At 41.2% G+C, this 21,667-nt stretch overlaps 1 pseudogene; it reads left to right on the forward strand.

Moving 5' to 3' along the window:
• The first annotated feature begins 17,902 nt into the window (after window positions 1–17,902).
• LOC143851271 (L-type lectin-domain containing receptor kinase IV.1 pseudogene) lies at window positions 17,903–20,401 on the forward strand (annotated as a pseudogene).
• The last annotated feature ends 1,266 nt before the right edge of the window (window positions 20,402–21,667 follow it).

Consider the following 21,667-nt stretch of genomic DNA (forward strand, 5'->3'; position numbering starts at 1 on the left):
AGGGTATGGTCATAAGCATAGTACCCTGCAGAAATGCCCGGGCCCTACTTTTATTTCATTATATTATGTATATATATTAGTTTCTCCCTTTAGAACCAAAATTAGGGAACCCTTGCTAGGACACTATATATATGTACTCATATAGGACGAACATGTGCGACCAGCATATGTAAGCCTAGGATAGAAGTCAGCCTACCCATGTAGTGTAGAAGGGTAAGTCACACCGTGGTTACCCGCCGCGTTATCTAGTACACTCACAGACACTTCTGGGTCAAGATTTTCTTGGCTGCGCTAGATTAGACTAGGGTTGGTGCCCCTGGTTAGGATGTATATATATGTATATATTTATTATTAGATTAGGGCTTGCTTCTTAGTTAGGTTTCCTTCTAATCTAATCAATTTTTCCCCATCTATCCATTCTGTGGATTATCATCAGATTCTTGGCTCTTTTAGTCATGATCTGTTTTCCGTAAGCCTGATCATTTGATCGATCCTGATCAGATCACTCCGCATGTCGATTATGAGTCTATCTTGCCATCATCATTACCGGAGTGTGTCTATCTTGCTGAGAGCCCTGCTTTATCTTGACCATGACGGCATACTCTTCATGTTTAGTTGCTGAGACCCTCCTAGTATAGCCGTCATGCTGCCGATTTTCTTTCAGATACCTTGGGTTTGGTCATTATCCTTTAGACTTGCTCACAAACTCTATGTGCTTATCTTACCACATTTCCTTGCATAGATGTTATGCTGCCGGATTTTATCCATGGGAGGATATACTCGTATCATCTTTTGTCTCAGCTTGTATATGGGATTTTCATTTGATTGCCCTATATTGAACTCTAGTGTTTGTCGATTCCATGGCGAGAGTCTGACCTTATTGACCTCACTCATTTGCAGTACCTATTTCTATTCAACCCACACCAGAACCTATGGCTGAATCTGGAAATACTCTGGCCGAGATGAATGAGTTGATGAAGTCTATGCTCCAACAGATGAATAGTATGAGTGAGGAGATAGTCCGTCTGAAAAGTGATAGAGGTTCTGCTTCTGAAGAACCTGTACCCCGGCAAATTCCACTTATACCTCCCCCACCTCCTGCAATGGCCAGGTTTGCTGTTTTGAATGTCGAAGACGATGTCGAGGATGAGCAGTATGCAGAAGATAATTGTCTCCCTCATCTGGAGAGAGCCAATGAGGGCAGAGCGATAACAGATAGGTTGGATAAGCTAACCCGAGAAATGGAAAGCATGAAGTTCCAAGGCCCTAAGAAGTTGAGCATGTCCGACTTCATGATAGTCCCGGGAGTTGTTCTTCCTCCTAAGTTCACAGTACCTGATCTTGACAAGTATGATGGGACGGGATGCCCCACCAGTCATCTGAAATCTGTCATTCCTCTTCTACAGCAACATGGACTTTCTCCAGAGCAGATTGCCCTCGTATTCCCTCGATCTCTAGTCAGAACTGCAAAGAAATGGTTTTTGAGTCTGAAGTCTGAAGAGATCCGAACCTTAGAAGACATTGCTAACAAGTTTGTGGATCAATTTTCCATGGAGGAAGGGATAGAGGTAACCAAAAGGGATCTGAAAATGTTGAAACAGGGGCATAATGAAACTTTCACTTCCTTCATCCGAAGATGGAGGAGAAAAGCTGCTCAGATGACCCACAGATTGTCCGATGAAGATCAGATTAAAATTGTGGTGAAAAATCTGTCTCCACCGTATTACCATCATATGGCTATCCAATACTTTCTCGATTTCAACTATCTCATCAAGACGGGAATCCAAGTAGAGGATGCACTGGCTAAAGGCCTAAAGACAAGGACCTCAACTGATGTTAGAGACGGAAAGAGGACTATGGTAGCAGCTGAAGAAGTCAGTAATGTGGATACCTCCCGTCAACCTTTCAAGAAGGTGGCTCAGAAAAGAAATAAGCCTATTCAGAAACCAGGTAAAGAGATTCCTCCATTGCCGAAGAATTTTGAAAAAGCTTTGAGAGGATTGGTCGAAGTGGGTAAACTTGAACTTCCTGAACCTTCTCCTCCTCCAAATCCTCTTCCTAGCAACTTTTATGAACGAGACTTCTGTGAGTATCATCGAGTTCATGGACATTCAACCAACAGTTGCCAAGCCTTGAAGCATAAGATCCTAAAACTTATCAAGGATGGTAAGGTAGTTGTTGGAGAACCCGGGGCTATCAAAAAACCAGTGCAAAGATCAGTTAGCCCTTTACCGATGGTAGGAGCTATCTCTACAGATGAGCCATTATTGGATCCTGCATCCCTTATTCGTCCTATCTCAGAAATGCCACCTGTTCCATCAAACTTTCGACCAATGGAGGAATCTTTTGAAAGGTCGGCCCTCATCCGAATGGAAAACTGGATGGTTAAACTCTTTGGTCAGATGTCCATGTTAACTGAAGAAGTGAAGGAGATGAAAACTCAGATACGATATCTGTCTACCGGATGTGATTCAGCTCCTAAGCAGTTTGCCGATATGGGTACTATGACAGAAGAAACATCAGTTCAGAGTTTAATTCTTGACAGATATGTTGATTTGCATAGTGGGACGAAGCCTGTATTTGTTCCCAGTGAAGTTCAGAATGTTGAACCCTATCGTCAACCTTTTAAGAAGCCAATCATAGCAGTGGAAGAGAGGATGGGTCAGAGACTGAGGAGGGAATGTGCTCAGCTACCATGTTCTCAGGAAGTTATCATGAAGAAATGGGTCAGCGAAGGTCGTTTGACACTTTTAGATCCGAAGCTTATTCCTAACCCACTCCCCAAGCACTGGAGAAGAGATCAGTATTGCGAGTACCATAGAGGTATTGGTCATACAACAGAAAAGTGCCTGGCATTGAAACACAAAATTCAGGACGAGATAGATGAAGACTCTTCCCTTCTTCCTGAACTCTGTGCTTTCATGAATTATGCACCGGTTAGACCTATTCAACCCTTCAACGGTTCCACCACCTCTGTTTATGCTGCATCAAAGCAGAGGGATGCATCAAAAGGGAAAGAAAAAATGTCAGAATGTGAGCCTCCGAAGAATGTCAGGGCAGAGAGCATGATGCCACCAGCAGGTTTTCAGGGACAGTTTGGGCCAGGTCGACAGAACTACATGGGACCACCTCTTCCGAGATTCCTATACCAGGACCGAAACCACTAGCCGACAACATCATGGAGAAAGACGTGTACTTCTGAACTTCAGTGCCTAGTCCTTGTCCGCGTCCAAGTGTCGTGTTTCAAGTGAGGTGTTCCAAATGTCATGTTTCAAGATTTAACTTCTATCGAGTGTATACCAACTCTTGTGTTGAAGGTTGGTGAGTCATAGTGTCAATGTCAAAAAAAAAGAAAAAAAAAGAAGGGGGTGTCCTGTTTGTCAGTCTTTTTCATTTAGAGTCGGTGTTTTATTTTCTGTCAAGTCTGATGAAGAGCCCACTGAGGCGTGTTGAGAACTATTGATGTACTTGAAAGTTTTCAATTCAATAAAGTTTGATTTCAATATCTTCAATGTTTTATGATTCACTCTTGGATCTAATGTTTAAAATAACTAAAGACACCCTCCTCGGACGAGGATGCCGATGAAATTCTCCTCGAGATTTGAAAGATGATCAAACGAGAGGAAGAGTGTTGAGCAAAGCCACATGAAGATGAAATCGATACCGTGGATAGGGGTATCGAAATCCGAAACTCGGGAAATAAGGATTGGAAAAATCTCCCGAAGAGCGCAAAGAATCAATAAACCTATTTAGAGGGTTCAAAGAAGTGTTGCTTGGTCCTATGAGGATAAACCAGAAGCGTGCCTTGGCATCGTTCAATGTGAGTCACCTTCGGCTTCAGACAGGTCAAAAAAGCAAAAAAATTCAAATGAAGAATACCAAACATCAAATGCAGTGAATGAAAAATTGAGAGAAGACTTTCAGACAACAAAGTCATGAGCATAGAGCATGAACCCCAAAAAGAATACTTGGGCTATACATTGCGATGGAATTTCAAGTTAAAGCATTCCAGGCGTAGGGGCATTCCCCACATCCAAGCAAAAAAATAAAAATCAGAATGAACAAAGAAAAATAAGATAGAATCCAGAGAAGAAAGGAGAAGGGAGCATGCCCCACGTCAACTCCTCAAGAACGTCAGAATCGCAGGAAGCAGAGTCGATAAATGGATTGAAAATTTCAAAATCATCTTCAGCATTCATAGAAGACCCAGAGCCGTAGAATCCCGAATATCAGTGCGAGATCCCAAAGAAAAAGTGGGAATTCAATCAGTCTAGCTTGCACAGTGCAGATGAAGTCTTGCCAGGAAATGCCGCCAGACTCCTCAAAAAAAAAGAGAAAGGAAAAAAGTTCAAAGCCATTGAACCTTAGCCATTCAAGAAGCTTGTATGCCAAAACATCAGAAGGCCATCCTTGGACGCCTGAGCCTTAAACGCCAAAAATCCCAAGTTAAAAAAAAAATCCTTTTGCGAACACCTTCGAGCCTCAACAAAATCAAACATTCTTTTCAAACACCCGCAAATTAGGGGCATTTCGGCCCGAACTACGTCTGACCTGATCCCCAACTCTTCGGGGGTACGTAGGCAACCTGATCAATTCAGGTTCGGTCAACCTTTGGGATAAAAATCAAATTATTCCCTTTCAACCTTTGGGATAAAAGTCAAATTATTCCCTTTCAACCTTTGGGATAAAAGTCAAATTATTCCCTTTCAACCTTTGGGATAAAAGTCAAATTATTCCCTTTCAACCTTTGAGCTTAAAAGCCAAATCATTCTGTTCCAAACCTCAGCGAACCACTCGAACCTGATCCTCCATTGTTGGGGTACTTAGGCAACCTGGCCAATCCAAGTCTAGTCGAAACTTTGAAATCCAAAAGAAATATCCAACCGTTTTGAACCCCAGCCCACTTAGAAAGTCCTTCTGGTGAACAAGCAGAGGTTCAAAGTCAAGAACAAAAAACGATGGAGTCTGAAGACCCGTTAGGCTGAAAACCCGAGAGGGCGGTCTAGGCAAAATTTAGGGTCATTCACCCGCTAAGTTGACAACTGAAAAGTCAGCTTAGGCAAAAGTTAGGGTATCGAGCCCGCTGGATTGAAAACCCGAAAGGGCGAACCAGGCAAAAGTTAGGGCAAGCGGTCCGTCAGATTGAAAACCTGAAAAGGCAATCTGGTCAATGGCAATGACTTCCAGCAAAAAGTGAATCATTGAGGTGGAGAAACAGTCTTCAACCAGGGTAAAATCTCGGAGTCCAAGTAGTGCCAGCAAGCTTACTTTAACATTCCTCTAAACTGAGGGCATCGAAACCGAGCAATCCAAAACGGATAATAACCATGACATAAACACCGAAAAAGGAGAGTTGTGCATCTTGACACGGTCTTCGAAATACTCTAAGAGTGGCTAAGCCATACCCTTAAAAAATGACACATCAGATCCAAGAGTGAGTCAAAAGCGAGTCGAGTCCTTGGAACAATGAGAATCTTCTTTGATTGAGTCCTTGGAAATCTGTTCCTCCTTCATATTTGTGTTCCCTCTCCTTGCGAAGTCCAAACTGTCAGATGCTGGAAGAATGGGAGCGTGTCATCCAAAATGCGAAGAAAATTCAGAGTAAATCCTGGTTTAGGTATCAGAAGGGGCGGGAGACATCTTGTTCAAACCTACCCGAGACCTTAAGCCTCCAAAAGTGAGCCATGCGAAAGAAGAGATTTTCAGACTCAGCCATCATGGTTATTGTCCTATTCTCTCCATACAAAAGAACTTTGCATCCTCGAGCCTTCATGAAACGAAGCATCTTTTCTTCAACCATCATTGCCCTGCCTCCTTAAAACTCCTGTCATGGAAACACAATATACTAGGGGCATCTTTTATGACTTGCGTCATAAAAGATATCAAGCACACAAAGGCAATCAGTAAAAATGTCTCAAGCAAGTAAGGATAAGAGGGGTACAAGCACATCTCAAGCCTAACCTCTAAACTCCTCAGTTGAGTCCTCTCTTCAGAAGAGTCAATTCTCTAAGAAAATCAGTTTCCCAAGCGGAGTCTAGAATTTGCTCGCGCAGCCTTCAATCCCCGGCAAAATCAGACAAAATGGTCAATACTCAAAACCTCAGCAAGTTACCTGTGCCTGGTTCTCAGCAGAGATCGCACACTCCTAACGTTCTCGGCAAGAGACAATCAATCATGTAATGGAATCGATCGAAATCTCGATTTCTTGAATCAAAATTGTTTCTCCTTGAGTTTCGTGTTCTTGATTCTTAGAGTGGTTTGATCATGATAACAGTCTAATCATTCCGCCGTGTTGATCTGTCAAGATGCTATCTTCCCAGATCCCAATTTAGGTTTGATCATGATAACTGTCTAATCATTCCGCCATGTTGATCTGTCAAGATGCTATCTTCCCAGATCCCAATTTCGGCTTGATCATGATAACTGTCTAATCATTCCGCCATGGTGATCTGTCAAGATGCTATCTTCCCAGATCCCAATTTAAGTTTGATCATGATAACTGTCTAATCATTCCGCCATGTTGATCTGTCAAGATGCTATCTTCCCAGATCCCAATTTAGGTATGATCATGATAGCTGTCTAATCATTCCGCCATGTTGATCTGTCAAGATGCTATCTTCCCAGATCCCAATTTAGGTTTGATCATGATAACTGTCTAATCATTCCGCCATGTTGATCTGTCAAGATGCTATCTTCCCAGATCCCAATTTCGGTTTGATCATGATAGCTGTCTAATCATTCCGCCGTGTTGATCTGTCAAGATGCTATCTTCCCAGATCCCAATTTAGGTTTGATCATGATAGCTGTCTAATCATTCCGCCGTGTTGATCTGTCAAGATGCTATCTTCCCAGATCCCAATTTAGGTTTGATCATGATAACTGTCTAATCATTCCGCCATGTTGATCTGTCAAGATGCTATCTTCCCAGATCCCAATTTAGGTTTGATCATGATAACTGTCTAATCATTCCGCCCTGATCATCTGCCAAGATGCTATCTTCTCAGATCCCAATTCAGGTTTGCATATCTTCGACCTTTCGGTTCATTCGCAACCAGGTCAATCCTTGAGTTTTGACTCATTCGCAGTCTCGCTCATATCCTCGACCTTTTGGTTCATTCGCAACCAGGTCATAGGTTTGATCATGATAACTGTCTAATCATTCCGCCCTGATCATCTGCCAAGATGCTATCTTCTCAGATCCAAATTCAGGTTTGCATATCTTCGACCTTTCGGTTCATTCGCAACCAGGTCAATCCTTGAGTTTTGACTCATTCGCAGTCTCGCTCATATCCTCGACCTTTCGGTTCATTCGCAACCAGGTCATAGGTTTGATCATGATAACTGTCTAATCATTCCGCCCTGATCATCTGCCAAGATGCTATCTTCTCAGATCCAAATTCAGGTTTGCATATCTTCGACCTTTCGGTTCATTCGCAACCAGGTCAATCCTTGAGTTTTGACTCATTCGCAGTCTCGCTCATATCCTCGGCCTTTCGGTTCATTCGCAACCAGGTCATAGGTTTGATCATGATAACTGTCTAATCATTCCGCCCTGATCATCTGCCAAGATGCTATCTTCTCAGATCCAAATTCAGGTTTGCATATCTTCGACCTTTCGGTTCATTCGCAACCAGGTCAATCCTTTGAGTTTTGACTCATTCGCAGTCTCGCTCATATCCTCGACCTTTCGGTTCATTCGCAACCAGGTCATAGGTTTGATCATGATAACTGTCTAATCATTCCGCCCTGTTTATCTGCCAAGATGCTATCTTCTCAGATCCCAATTCAGGTTTGCATATCTTCGACCTTTCGGTTCATTCGCAACCAGGTCAATCCTTTGAGTTTTGGCTCATTCGCAGTCTAGCTCGTATCCTCGACCTTTTGGTTCATTCGCAACCAAGCCAAAATCTTAGGCTTCCGACTCATTCGCAGTCAGGTCTATTTTCTAAACTCTTGACTCATTCGCAGTCAAGTTAATCTCTTTGACTTCGGTTCGTTCGCAACCAAGTCATCATTCTGGCCTTTTGGTTCATTCGCAACCAGGTCAAAATCTCGGACTCTTCGGCACACTCGCTGCCAAGTTTATTGCCGATTTCTTGATTCATTCGCAATCAAGATAATCTCCCTGACTTCGACTCCTTCGCAGTCGAGTCAATCTTTCAATTCTCAACTCGTTCGCAGCTAAAACCAAATTCCAGCCTTTTGGTTCATTCGCAACCAAGCTAAAATCTTAGACTCTTCGGCTCATTCGCTGCCAAGTTTCTTGCTGATTTCTTGATTCATTCGCAATCAAGCTAATCTCCCTGACTCTGACTCATTCGCAGTCGAGTCAATCCCTCACTTTATAGTTCATTCGCAACTAGGCCAGTATCCCTGATTTTGGCTCCTTTGCAGTCAAGTCAACCCTTCGCTTTTCGGTTCGCTCGCAACCAAGCAAATTTTTGACCTTCCGACTCATTCGCAATCAAGTCAATTCTCGGCTTCTGGTTCAATCGCTACCAAACCAATATCTTTCCCGGCTCTCTCGCAACCAAATCAATCTTTTAAGGTTCTGCAAGAGAGGCTATCTCATCCATATATCCATTATTGAGTTACGAGTTCAAGAGAGGCTATCTCACCAGCGTTTGTAGAGTCAGAGTCCGGTGAAAGGCTATTTCACCATGTTATCTTTGTGAGTATCATTTTCAAAAAAAAAAAAAAAAAATTCCAAAATAAAAAAAAAAAAAAAACCCTCTGATTTTGGGCCAATCAAAATGTGTTGTCTGTTCAGCTTTGACATTCGCGCGACAAGCACGCTCTGCCAAAGAGGGGCATCTGTAGACACCCCATTTTGACTGTACCTTGACCCTCCAATGTTTGAACAAAATCCCAACCCGTGTCTCGAGCTCGAGCCGGGCGTAGTTTAAAGAAATGTAAAAGGGAGTATGAATTAGCAGGGCATGGGTGTGCCAATACTGGCTTATCATAGGCCAATAAAAAAAAAAAGAAAAAAAAAAGATTTTTATTCCGCCCCCTGTTTCTACCCGAGCCACCCCCTGTAAAGATAGAGTAGCTAAAATACACTAGATGGGGCTGTCTAGAGCAAAAAAGGGGGGGCCAAGCATGTCATTCTCCAAAATAGGGGTTTGGGCAAAGGGGAAATCAACCCATCTTTGAGGGTATTCTTGGATGTTCACATTGCTTGCTTGAGAAGCAATGAGTCTAAGCCATAGGATCAACAAGGAAAAAGGTGTGGATAGGATGAGGTGAGAAAGAGATTTTCTAGGGTTTGTGAAGGCAAAGGAGTAGATCAAGGGTGGGGATCACCCAAGGAAGGGAAGATACCACATAGATGGCTAGGATTAGACTTAGGGTTTTAACCCTAAGTATATAGCAAAGGGGAGTTCTTGCATGAAAGAGGAGGAGCTCATCCATTTTCAAGAAAAGAAAAAAAAGAAAGAAAAAAAAAAAACCACAGCCGCCGCCTTCTCCGGCGAGCTTGCCGGAATCCGGCAAGTCCACAACCTCTCCATCTTCCTCCTCCACCATTTCCTCCTCCACCCGCACCACCATTGCTAGCCACCTCCACCTCTGCAAACTCGAACCCTAGCCTCCATCAGCAAAACCCATTTCAAAAAAAAAAAAAAAAAAAAGAAGTCACCACCATCTTCTCCGGCGAGCTTGCCGGAATCCGGCAAGCCTATCTTGAGCCACCACCACCGGCCACCTTTCAATCTCCACCTCCATCTTCCCCTTTCACCCACAATCCCCACCTCCATCTCCCTCCCTACAAAACCCTCTACCGAAACCCATTATTTTTCCACCACCACCGACCACCTCCTTCGTCTTATTTCTGTTTTTCTCTCCACCAGCCACCACCACCTCCAGCCACCACCACCCACCACTTCGAAAATCCTCCTCCATCTCCACCCTCACCTCCCTCCAAACCCAAAACCCAAACCACCATCCTCCACAGCCACCACATCAAAACCCATTTTTTTTCCACCACCACCGACCACCTCCTTCGTCTTATTTATTTTTTTCTCTCCACCAGCCACCACCACCTCCAGCCACCACCACCCACCACTTCGAAAATCCTCCTCCATCTCCACCCTCACCTCCCTCCAAACCCAAAACCCAAACCACCCTCCTCCACAGCCACCACATCAAAACCCATAAAAAAAAAACAAAAAAAACACCACCGAACCACCACCCTCTCCAAACCCATTTCGCCAACACCTCTGCAATTCCACCTCCACCATCATCCACCTCCACAGCCGTCCATCCTCCTCCACCGAGCTGCCACCCCCATCTTCACCCTCTCCACCACCACGGCCAGCCGGAATCCGGCGAGGCCAAACCCACTCCCGGCCACCAACCCACCGAAATCCAAGCCACCATCTCCCCCCATTCTATCCCCTCTATCTTCCACCATCCAAACCCCCATCACCACCCCCATCTCCGACAGCCACTCCCAAACCCACCTCCATTTTTCAGAAACCCCCATGTCAGCCCCACTGCTGCCCCTGTTTCAACACCGATTCTGTCCCCATTTCAGCCCCATTGCTGCCCCGGTTTCAGGTATGTTTCTGTCCATGGTCTACTCCTCATTGCTGCCCCTGTTTCAGGTACGTTTCTGTCCATGGTCCAGTCCTTGTTGCTGCCCCAGTTTTAGCACAAATCTGTCCCTATATTCAGCCATGTTTAGCACAAAAATCTGTTCACAATTCACCCCTGTTTTAGCACAAATTCTGTCCCCAGTTCAGTCCATGTTGCTGCCCCTGTTTTGGCATAAATTCATTCCGTGTTTCAATCCCAGTTTTGGCACGAATCTGTCCCATAGTTCAGCCTCGGTTTTATGCACATTCCTAAGCACATTTCAGTCACATTTTTAAGCACATTTCAGCCCCTGTCTTAACATGTTATGGCTCGTCTTCATTATGCTTCATCTTCATTATCTTAAACTGACAAGTATTGTATCTCCTTTCCATTGTGCTTGAACTGAAAATCAAAATCAAGGTTGGTCCATCTAGAAAATTATATTGTGCTTGTCCTTGAGTGATTCACTTTGTGATTTCCACGGTGTTGTCAAATGAGTTTCGGGTCTCATGCTTTGCCTTTAATTGAGAATTGTGGAATGGTTTTGCATGCATTTAGCAATTCGTTTTTCTCAGTGGCTGATGTATGTATGTCTGTGTGTGTGAGTGAGTTGTGTATGTCTGTGAACATAGGTCTATGCGTATACATGTGTGTGTGTGTGTGCGTGTGCGTGTGTGTATGTGAGTGTGAGTGAGTGTATGTGTGTATTCTCCTAGGTATGGTGATCCTTACACTGTCCAGTTCCGAATTTTTCAGTTTTTGACCTCAAATGCTCAAAACTTTCAAAAATATACATTTCAATCTTGTAGATCTCGGCGAGCCGGTCAGTTCGACATATGGCGGCCCAAATTTCGCCAAAAGACGAGAGAGTTATGCTCGTTTAAAGTTTTCAGTTCATAATGATGTTTTCGGTCCAAGTTTTTTAGAAATTATCATGTCGAGTAATTTTTGGGCTGCTTTTGCTCAGAATTGTTCGAAATTGTCAGCTGGAAAAGTGTTCGCTATAATATTTCCTAAAACTGTCTTCTTGAGCAAATGTTTCCATAAAGGCTTTTTAATATGTCAAAAAATACTTACAAGCTTCGGACTTTCTGAAAAAACTGTCATTTCTGCAACATCAGCTTGTGGGCCATTTTTAGGCTATTCCAGGTCTGTTTCGTCCGAAATCATACAAAGAAAAAGTGTTCTTCACAAGATTTTCTAATACTTTGTCAATGAGTGAATGTTTCCAGAAACGATGTTTTAAGTGTCAAAACTGAGCCCGAACTTTCAGTAAAAGTGCTAATATGTCTTTTAATGGCGATGGATCGGAAGAGGCCATTTTCCGGCCGCTTCTGGCCAGATCCAAGCGAAATGGTCAACTGAGAGAATGTTTCTTATGCTGAGATCTACAATTTTGATCAGTAGAGTTTTTGATGGTTTTGATGTTTGGGGGGTCTAAAAGTCAGTGCAAAGTTGCATTTTTCACACTATATGTCATAATTGTGCTATTTCTTGAAAATCATGAATAACTTGAGCTCAATTCAATTTTAATGATTGTTTTGGATGTTTAGAGCCTGGTAGCAAGTTTTAAATCATATATTGAATCATTCCCATGATTTGTTTGGTATTTTTGACCATTTGTGGTGAAAATTACATGTTGGGTGAAAATTTCACCTTTTCTTTTTTTTTAGATTGTTTGAGCCTATATTGATTCTAATGCTTGTATTGGGATATGATGAGCATGCTATCAAGTCACAAATCATATATTGATCAATTTTCATCATTCACTTTATATTTTAGAGCCTTATTTGCGAAAATTGCATGTTGTGCATAGTGCTTTCAATATATATACATATATATATATTTTTATCCTAAATGAGTGGAACCCGTTTTATATGTCAACCTAGACATCTAAACTTCTAGAATCACTTCTAAATCATGTCTAGACCTTTTAAATTCCATTGAGCCTCATTTTATAAAATCCTTTTTACAGTTGAAGACCAACTTGGTCTGTCAGTTGCCTAATCTTTTTATCCTTGCAAGGGCGATGAAGGCGTTAGCCCAAGCCCATCCTTAGGGGACTCTCTTAGTCCGAGTAGACCTCCCCTCATTTGTTTCAAGACTTGCCCAGTCTTTTGGAAACCCTTAAACGTTGTCATTTAGAGCCCCAATTTAGGGAGACAAGCTATGTCTCAGGTAAGCAAAGTCACATTCTTTTAGAGAGACATGCTTTGTTTCGTAGAAAAGCTTATCCTCAGGGAGACAGGCTATGTCTCATGTGATAAAATTCAACCCGTTTGGAGACAACTTTGTTTCATTGGTCATAATTGTCCTCCATCTCTTTAAGAGACATGCCTTGTCTCATTAGCATATCTTTTTTTAGAATTTCCAGTTTGAGAGTCAGTCCTTCAGTCAGTCCAGGAATTTTTTCTATCATCATAGGGGTTAGGATTCTGTCCATCCTCTCATCAAGTCGTGATCTTTACCCGCTCCTGCAAGGTATAGGATGCTGTCCAACCCTTGCCGAGTTATTTTCCTGTTCGTTCCCCCGCAAAGCATAGGATGCGGTCCAACCTTTGCGGGATTCCAGAAGTCTCCCTACCCGTATGATGATAGGATTTTATTCTCTGGTGTCAAAAAACAACAAAAACATTTCAAAAATACTTGAAAACAACAAAAACATTTCAAAAACACTTAAAAATTCAAAAACATCTGAAAAATCAAAAATCTCAAAAAATCTTGAGTCATGTGCAGAGTAGTTAGGAATTATGTCCGAACTACGTTGGCTTGATCCCTTTCAACAGGGTACGTAGTGCAGCTTGGGATCCACATCCCAGGTCCAGCCAAACCTTTAAAAATAAACATTTCAAATATTCTCAAAATACAAAAAACTTCAAAACCTTTTCAAAAAGATCTTCCCCTAGAGTTAGGAGTCTGTCCTAGATATTTAGGGTGTTTTAGAGTTAGGAGTCGGTCCTGATTTGTATTGATATGGTGTGTCCTGTCGTGTGAGTGTCCCTAGAGTTAGGAGGCCTCAAGTTGATCGGTTAGACATTTAGTCGAATCGATGGCTAGACTAGGAAGCATATAGTCAACCCATGGTTTTCCTTAGAATGCACAGCCTAGGTACACATAGGATGTAGGGCCCACCTGCATTAGCCTAAGGCTAATCAACTTGCATTAGTTAGGGCATATAGAGTCCTAAAAATTACAATCCACTTGAATTTAAGCAATCGCACAAAAAGCTTTAAAAATCAGTCGAGTCTAGTGGATCGAGTCTAGGATAGCGGTCCTAGAGTTTTAGGCATCGTAGTTTAGAATAGGGCATTGAACTACGTTGACTCCGATTCTTCCCGAGGCCGGGATACGTAGAGCAGCTAAGATGGACGGCCATCTTGGTCCGAGTCAAGTCCTGCATTAGAGTTAGGATTTGTTTTCCTGTTATATATATAGTTTATTTGTGTTATGTATTTTGTTGTGTTTCTCTTATTTTTATGTACAGATCCTATACCTTTAGCTGTAACATGCATGTGCTTGTCCACCAGAACTTAGACACCAATTAGGCATGACACTCATAACCTAGCTATTCTTAGGCGACATATCTTTCATTTCTTTTGTGTGTGCTTCTTATTCATCTCCGAGACATGCATGATTAGCTAGACGTTATCTCGGAGATATTCGTTCCCATTTCGCATGATTTTCGCCCAAAACTCTTCAAAATTAATAATAAATGGCATAAGAGACCAGGTGCTAGCACTTGGGCGAATTGGGGGCGCCTAATCCCTTCCCCATTCGTCATCAGGCACGAACCCTATTTTATATCTCTGGTTATCCGTTGCAACAGAGCACAGCATGGGATCCAGGGCCCACTTCCTTGGATGGCGACTCTTCTTTGTTTAAGGTACGCCTCGAATCTGGGCTAGTCCCCGAATCGAGAGGTATCTCACTTTACATCGCCGCTCATGCTGTGAGGGGCACTCTTTCGAGAGTTCCTTGGTGGGGCTCTCCTTCACGTGGACGATCTCCTGAGACTCGCGTGGGGGCACGTCCCTCCACGCCCGTCCCGGATCTGGTTCCACAGAGAGTTCCTTGGCAGAGCTCTCCTTCACATTGGATGATCCGAGAGGATGTAGGGACTAGTTTCCTCATCCGTCTCGGATCGGGGTCCACACTAACCCAAGATGATGCTCAATTGGGATCAGAGATTTCAGATCATTAGAGGAGTGGCTTTAGGGCTTTTGTACTTGCACGAAGAATGGGAGAAGGTTGTGCTTCATAGAGATGTCAAAGCTAGCAATGTTTTACTAGATAGTGAATTTAATGGAAGATTAGGCGATTTTGGCTTAGCAAGATTATATGATCGTCGCACCGATTCTCAAACTACAAGAGGAAGATGAAGCGTGGCTTCAATCATTATATGAAGATCGCTTCCAATGGGTTCCAATATTCTTAAAAGATACTTTTTATGCAGGAATGTCAACGTCACAACGAAGCGAACGTATAAATTCTTTCTTTGATAGTTATGTCACGTCGAAGACTTCATTGACAGAGTTTGTGAAACAATATGAGATTGCTACGAAGAATAGATGTGAGGTAGAAATGGAAGCCGACTTTAGAACCTTAAATACAACACCTACATTAAAGATTGGATCACTCTTTGAAGCCCAATTAGCATCTTCATATACACGATAAATGTTTAAGAAATGTTAAGTTAAAGTTTTTGGAATAGCTGCTTGCATCATAATAAGTAGTGGCGAAGAGGAAGAAATCAGAACACTTGTGATAAACAATTTGAGAAAGAAAAAAGCGTTATAAAGTTTTATGGAAGCAATCCACAAGCGAAGTGTGTTGTATTTGTCGTATGTTTGAGTTTGAAAGAATCTTTTGTCGGCATACAATGTTTATCCTCCAGATATCATTAATTCAAGAGATCCCATCTGACTATATATTAAGACGGTGGACTATGAATGCAAAGAGTCAACAGATCTTTCGTGAAAGTCGTAATATAGAAGACAATGAGCGCTTCAAATGCAGGGTACAACGTTTCAACTATCTTTGTCAGATTTCTATTAAATTTTCAGAGGACGCGTCGTTATCTGAAGTGAGCTTCAACGCTTAATTGCGTACTCTCGAAGATGGGCTTGAAAAAAATTAAATTGAAAATAAATCTATTGAGAGACCTCTATACACTAAAGTAGATGTTGATAATAGTCATTGTCAAGGTGATGAAGGAGGTCAAAAACTAAGAGTGAGAAGTCCTCTAAAATAAAAAACAAAGGGTGCTCCTAAGAATAAAAAGTGGAGTGGAGTTTAACCACACTAAGACAAGGAAATGCAGTATTTGTAAGAAGTCAGGTCACAATGCCAGTACTTGCAAAGAGGTTAGTAATATTTTAATAGTTGATATGCCATTTAATTAGGATGTTTTTAAAATTACTACTTTTTATCTATGACTTCTACCGCGTGCCTTTTAAAAGAGTTTATTGTTTATGCAGGAGCAATTCAATATTGGCAGTCAGAATCCTTCCAACTACTATAGCACAGAGTGATTTTGCTGTCCGTGTGAGAGCGATTAGAATTTTTTAAGTGAATTTTATTTTTTTTACGATTTATTGATCCATTAACTATACACTATTTGGTGTCTTTAATCAGGAATCATCATATTCACAAGCCAAACAAAATAACAAAGAGAGAAAGTTTTATTATTGCCATGTAAGATAAACATAAGACATTACTTTATTGACTTTTATATATATTTTGGCATCTTCATATTTTAATGGTTAAATTGGTTATTATTGCCGGTTAATATAAATGCGACTTCATCCAATGATAGAGTAAATATGATCCGAAATTTTGCCCATGTGAAGCTAATGCGGGTGACTAAGAGCTAAGAGAGAGAAGCAAAAAAGCTACATAAGGGGGTTTTAAGCAAGAACGTCTCCTGAATATGCCAAGTTTGATTTCCGTTATACATAATGTGACTCTTATTTGCAAGTCTTAGAAGTTCCAAGTCATGCTATGACTTGATAGACTTGAAACATGTTCTTTACTAATAAATGCTTTTTTTTGTTTCTTAATGTTAAATCCCTGCTTTCTCAAGTATATATGCTTATTGAAGGAGCCAAATGCGCACACTATTCTGTGATTCTTAGAGAGGGAGGGATGGAGTTATACCGATTAGTGACCCTTAGAGAGGCTAAAGTCATTGAGTATCTGGTGAGATAGAGGTATAGGAATAGTTTCTTGGACATTAGGTTTAGGGAATCTTATATGTGTATCATTGTTATTTGTTCTATGTTCGTGATGTTTGTTTCATTGGTCACGTGACTGCCTTGGTCATGGCCTATCTTCTTAGTAATAAAATCTCACCAGTTAAAAAAAAATTATGATGGGCGGCTACACAAATCCATATTTTTCACAAAGTATCGTATTGCCCGCTCCATATCATTGTTATTTGTTCTATGTTCGTGATGTTTGAGTTTTTTTTTCTCTCTGGATTTTGTTTTTCCATAATTTGGTTCGCATCCATCCATTTTCTAGAATTTTCAATTCTGCATTTCGATAACCCCCTCGATGAACTTAGGGAAGCCAATCATGGCCAGAAAGAACAACCCCTGCTAATCACCACGGTCAATCTTGATCTTCACTATTTATTTTTAATGAATCTTGGCATTTAGATTAGGGATAAAGAGCTTTGTTCATAATCTAGTTTAAACCAAGTTTCTTAACAAAGCTCACCATGGACCCTTCTCATCTGTCTGGACGTTATAAAAAAACCCTCACTACTACGTTTCTCGGAGAAAAGGTGAATATGAAAAATTGTAGCAAATGATGGGGTTCAAGTTTCAAGTATGAAGGAGTTGGTTAAAGGCCAGAAAATGACTGATAATTTAAAAAGGGCAGTGATATTTCCCTCCTCTTGGTGGATGATCCAGACCGTCCATTTGATGGGTCAAAAGAAAATTAAGTTAACTACTAAAAAAAGAAAAATAGGTTTTGACAAAAAAATATCATTTTAATTTTTGGGCACAACCTATTTATGATTTATGGGCATTCTAGATGGTCTTTTTCATCCAATGACATGCATTCCAAAAACGTCTTTCTCATGCAACCGCCCTACACCACTTGCATTTCAAAAGTTCATTAAAATAAGTTGACTAGTTTGACTGAAGAAAACATGTGCTCCACTATTGGTGCCTTTGACATGGGTCCCACTCAAGAATGAAAAATTCTATTTTTGTTCCTCGTCGGTGGACCTGCCCTAGGCCTCATTCAACATCTTGGCCACAATGTTTTCTTCTTAAATAGCAAAGGTGTTTGATGGTACGTTGAGATTCACACCATGTTTTCCAGGATCCTATTATTGTTTCTCCTTATGAACTTAGGACCCTCTAATCAGGAGGACGTTTCATTCACCTACAATGGATTTCTAAATGCTAACATGAGCCTGGAGGGCATAGCTGAGATCATGCCCAATGGCCTCTTGAGGCTCACCAACAATACAAGCCTACAGGGCAAGGGCCATGCTTTCCACTCCATTCCTCTTCATTTCAGGAACAATTCCAACGGTAACGCACTCTCTTTCTCTACAGTTTTTGCCTTTGCAATAGAACCCAAGTATGCTAATACAAACGGTCATGGAATGGCTTTTTTCATCTCTCCTTCTGGGACTATCCCCACTTCTCTATCTGCTCAGTACTTAGGCCTCTTCAATTTTACCAACAATGGGGATTCATCAAATCATATTGTTGCAGTTGAGCTTGACACACTCCAAAACTCAGATATCAGGGATATAAATGGCAACCATGTTGGAATTGATATTAACAGCCTAGTGTCTACAAAATCCTCCCCTGCAGCTTATTTTTCTAATGGTAGAGTTAATAACATTAGCCTTTCAAGTGGAAAAGTGATGCTAGTTTGGGTAGAATATAGTGGTTTGGAAAAGCAATTTAATGTAACAATATCTCCTATTGATATAGCTAAACCCAACTTGCCACTCTTGTCTTTGAACATTGATCTTTCATCAATCATCTTAGATTCCATGTATGTGGGCTTCTCTTCATCCACAGGAACACTTATGCAATCTCCTTATGTTTTGGGATGGAGCTTTAAGATGAATGGAGACGCTCCAGCCCTTCGTCTCTCTCGCCTTCCCTCGCTTCCTCGTACTGGTCCTAAAGAGAGATCGAAAGTTTTGACAATTGGATTGCCTTTAATTTTGGTTTTTTTAGTGTTAACGGCCATCTCTACTGTCATTCTTATAGTTAGGAGGAAAATCAAATTTGCAGAATTATTAGAAGATTGGGAGCACGAATACGGGCCTCACAGATTCTCCTACAGGGACTTGTTCACGGCCACAAAGGGCTTTCAAGAAAGAGAGTGTTTGGGGATTGGAGGTTTTGGTAGGGTGTACAAAGGCATCTTACCCAATTCTGAAATTGAAGTTGCAGTGAAGAGAGTTTCTCATGATTCTAAACAAGGAATGAAAGAGTTTGTCGCCGAAATTGTGAGCCTCGGTCGACTCCGACACCGGAATTTGACACCGCTACTTGGCTATTGTCGTCGTAAAGGAGAGCTTCTCTTGGTCTATGACTTCATGCCTAATGGAAGTCTAGACAAATTCCTCTTCTACCAACCCAAGACGATGCTCAATTGGGATCAGAGATTTCGGATCATTAGAGGAGTGGCTTCAGGGCTTCTGTACTTACACGAAGAATGGGAGCAGGTTGTGCTTCATAGGGATGTCAAAGCTAGCAATGTTTTGCTAGATAGTGAATTTAATGGAAGATTAGGCGATTTTGGCTTAGCAAGATTATATGATCATGGCACCGATCCTCAAACTACCCGTATTGTGGGGACCCCGGGTTATATTGCTCCAGAGCTTTCTAGAACTGGCAAGGCAACTACAAAAACCGATGTGTTCTCATTTGGGGTTTTTATGCTTGAGGTTGCCTGTGGAAGGAGGCCTATAGCATTTCGAGCATCAACAGAGCAGCCTACTCTGGTTGATTGGGTGTCCCAGTCGTGGACGAAAGGGGTGATACTAGAAGCGAGTGATCCAAAATTGGAAAATGATTATGTAGTGGAGGAAATGGAGTTGGTGTTGAAGCTCGGCTTGCGTTGCTCTCACCCCATGGCAGAGGCTAGGCCGAGCATGCGACAAGTAATGCAGATTTTAAACGGTTTTACTCTGTTTGAACTTTCTTCGGATGGTTTGAATGGTAGTGTTTTATCACGAGGCCAAAGCAAACGTTCTGTCGGTGATGGTCTGTCATATCCTTCTTCAGACAATATGTCTGTGGCCACTTCATCAATGGTCGAGTCACTCCTTTCCAGAGGGTGTTGAATACATACATGGCAAGAACTTATATGACTATTGTACATTTTCTCTGCCCCACACAAAATTGAAGCTCCTAAGAAGGTTGGAAGCTTGTTAACCTGTGATTCTTCTTTCTTACAATTTGAAGAAATCATGATTTTGCTATCTAGTACTATTTTTAGGTTTTATTCATCGATGTTGGGTTTATTTGGTAGGGAATGCAGTTGATCTAGGGTTCTTTTTATTTTCTAGGAGTCATTGTCAGTCCAAATGGGACAAGGGAAACGATTCTTCGCCAGTTTTATGCCATGAAAGATAACCAATATCTCCACCACCTAAGAGTAGATTTTACTACAGTTGAAAGAGTATCCAATGAAGAAATCAACAGTCTGGATTCGATAATTCTACCACATTCAGACATGTTCGAGCGAACATTGTATGCTCTATCAATGTTCAGTATATATAAACCAAGAGGGAGAAGCATCCAATTTACTTGGATTAGCTTGGGGGTCAGTGCCTAAATGATAACTCCAAATTTGCTAAATATGAAAGAATATAACTTGGGTTATTTCACCCAATTTTGTTGGAAATTAGTGGCAATCTTAGCAATCCGTTTCGTGATATTTTGAGTAATTCTATGCTTGGATTCTTTAGGCCCTGTTTGTTTAAGATTATGACAACCGATTGTGAGTGGCAAACTCATTATTGGACTCAAAATTACATTTAGATTTAGAGTCTAATAATCTGTTTGGATCTCACAATCGGTTGTCAAAATCCAAAACAAACAGGGCCTAATTGGAATTTGGAACTTCATTTCTTGTAGACCAGATTTGCCAAGTTGTTTTTTTTTTTTTTTTTTTTGAAATGGCAGGATGAATTCATTCAAAAAGGAAATTGGCCGAGATGGACCACAACCAAAATTACAAGAAAACAAAACAAAAAAACAAAAAACAATACAATTCTCAAGGAGGAAGGAAGTCAAACCACTCCAACTCCAACCTCCTAACCCCACTCCTAGCCAAGGAGTCCGCCTCCCCATTAGCAAAGAGGAAGGAAGTCAAACCACTCCAACTCCAACCTCCTAACCCCAGATTTGCCAAGTTGTTAAGCAGAGAATCAGTGCAACAAATTACTTTCTCGGGTGTTGAAATTTCACCTTAGAATTCAGTCATTGACACTTGCCTGGATTTACGTTGTAGATGTACCTGTTGTATCAATACATATTCAAAAATTCTGTTGGAAGGTGATATCCCTTCCTATAGGTTGGATATGTAAAGTTTTGTTTAGTATCCTCAATTTGCTAATAAAAATAGCAGTAGGTAAACTTTACATTTTTTTTTTTATACTGCTAATAAAAATAGCAGTATGTAAATGCCAGGAGCAGATGTAAAGTTTTGTTTAGTATCCTCAATGTGCTAATAAAAATAGCAGTATTCTAGTGCTTTTCTTTTTTTTACGTCTGTCCCCTTTCGTTCTTGATTTTAATTTGTATTGCATGATTTTCTCATTTCAGGATGAATTTTATTAGCAAGCAGTGTATCATGGTTAGATTGTCATTTGTATTGCACGGTTTTCTCATTTCAGTACTGAATTTTATTAGCAAGCAGTTTAACATGGTTAAAGTATTCAGTGTCTTTTTTAGTTTGTGATAGTTTATTCATTGAGGACTACCATAAAGGTGTATGGATGACCTTTTCCCTTCAATGGAGTCAATAGTCAATGAAGAAATTTTTAGTTTGTCAATATTCACTAAGTAGTTTTTTAGTTTGTCCTCATTAGTCAATGAAG

Source organism: Tasmannia lanceolata, unplaced genomic scaffold (assembly GCF_043159265.1).
Source record: "Tasmannia lanceolata isolate RefF3 unplaced genomic scaffold, GAP_Taslan_0.1 ptg000018l, whole genome shotgun sequence".
In the NCBI taxonomy this organism is placed as follows: domain Eukaryota; kingdom Viridiplantae; phylum Streptophyta; class Magnoliopsida; order Canellales; family Winteraceae; genus Tasmannia; species Tasmannia lanceolata.